Below are 1,829 nucleotides of genomic sequence, written 5' to 3'. Positions count from 1 at the left end.
TGTATGTGGCTGTGTGGGTGCCGTGTGAAAAGTCACTTATGTATATGGGCTGATTCATTTGACTTTGCCACACGCATACGAAGACTACTCTTTTTCTTATATATGTGTATTGTGATGCAGCGTATTACGTTCATCGAAAGCGCGCTAATGTAAAGCCAACAACAAATAACAAACGATATAATTCGTTTTTTTTCTCTCTTCTCTATTTCTTTTGGTTTTGTCTTCTGTTTTTTTTTCGGTGTGTGTAGGCAAAACCTGAATGCATACTCCAGACCAAAGCCATTCGCTCGATTTTGTATTCTCTGGAGACAGTTTATTCGAATTATCGCTGTGATGAGGTTGTGTTTTTTCGCCGATGCCGTTTATTGTTTACATTTATCCATCGCAACAGTTTGAAACGAAAAAAAAAAAACAAATTTTTTTTCGATGATTTCAAAATTATTTTTGTACCTCATTACTTTACGGTTGATTAAAGACATAGAAATGGTTTTTTGTTCGTAACAATCAGTGCGAGAGAAAATTAAATGGAATTTTATTGCTTTGCGTAAGAAAAACAAACACATTGTAGCAATTGCATTGGACATAAAAACATAGAGAAGAAAAAACACCGTGCACTTAGATTGTAAAAGAAAGACGAATCGAGTGTGGTTGTTACTTGCGGGAAAAAAGAGAAACGGTGATTTAAAAAAAAAAACACAGAAAACCGGCACAATAAATCCTTGTTTGATGTCAACTTTAAGCAAGAGTGTATGTGAAAGTATGTGAAATTCATGAAACTTGTTGTTCATTTGAGAATTGGAAAAATTACATCATATTTTGTATAAAGTGACAATAAAAGTGCATTTCGTTGTATTGGAAAGTTTTTGCCGTTTTGTTTTTCCTGAAAATGCGTGTATACTAGTAACGAAGCTGTAACAAATATCTAAACAAAATTATTTTCCTGTAATTCTGGTGAGTTTTTGCTGAAGTTGTTTGTACTTTTTTCTTATTTTATGAATATGTGTATTTTAATCACTATAAATCGGTTATTTCTTTGACTTTTGTACAAACTGTTTATCGATCAAAATCAGTTAGTGGTGTTTTGAAAGTGTATTTCATGTAGAAAGAAGGTAGATAAGGAAAGGGCTTAACATTAGTATTGTTGTTATTGGTGCGACTTTTTCAATCCATTCAACCAAATTCTTATTTGAAGAATTTCTCTCAATTCAAAACACTCTTAATGTCTTAATATAATTTACCTAGAAACGTACCCAAACTTTAACCGTATCTAAATAACACTTCCTAGATAAATAAATAGATCTTTCTCCGCCTCTTATCCGCTTCAGCATTCAAAAGTTTTCAGAATCAAAATATCTACCAAAATATTGTTCGGCGAATGCAAATCATATTTTAAACCTAAAAATATTTCAGTCTTTTTTTCTGCAGCTTCTTCAGTACAATATTCATTCAAATTCCCTTTGCTAGTTATTTCCAGAACTCAAGTTTGATAAAGCAATTTGCAAGAGATATAAAATATCAAATTATTTCACCCCTTCTTATCACGCTGGACTCTATTTGAGTTTTTTGTTCATTTTCTGTAAATAATATTTCATTATCTCGTTGATTCGTCTGGTCATATTAGTTGCTCTGTGAAGAATATCAGACATTATATTGAGATATTTTCAGCCAGATGAATCAGCTCAGCCAGATATCGTCAGGAGCTGAAATCGAATGAAAACAATAAAAGTGATTGTTATATTGATTGAGCAATGTAAGTGTAATTATAGCCATAACAATCAATTTTATTGTTTTCACTTAATTTCAGCTCCTGACGATATCTGGCTGAGCTG

The 1,829-nt window shown here is 32.0% G+C and overlaps 1 protein-coding gene across 1 annotated transcript in view; it reads left to right on the top strand.

The window, feature by feature from the left end:
- Positions 1-378: 378 nt before the first annotated feature.
- LOC116339458 (GATA-binding factor A-like) overlaps positions 379-1,829 on the top strand; it is a 13,737-nt gene continuing 12,286 nt past the window's right edge. Inside the window, exon 1 of the mRNA XM_031765344.1 lies at positions 379-951. The gene's annotated coding sequence lies outside the window, so the exon portion shown is untranslated. The remainder of the gene's footprint in view (positions 952-1,829) is intronic.

This window comes from Contarinia nasturtii, unplaced genomic scaffold, assembly GCF_009176525.2.
Source record: "Contarinia nasturtii isolate CC-2019 unplaced genomic scaffold, AAFC_CNas_1.1 Cnas_scaffold_533, whole genome shotgun sequence".
Classification (NCBI taxonomy): domain Eukaryota; kingdom Metazoa; phylum Arthropoda; class Insecta; order Diptera; family Cecidomyiidae; genus Contarinia; species Contarinia nasturtii.
This window is presented reverse-complemented; position numbering and strand designations above follow the sequence as displayed.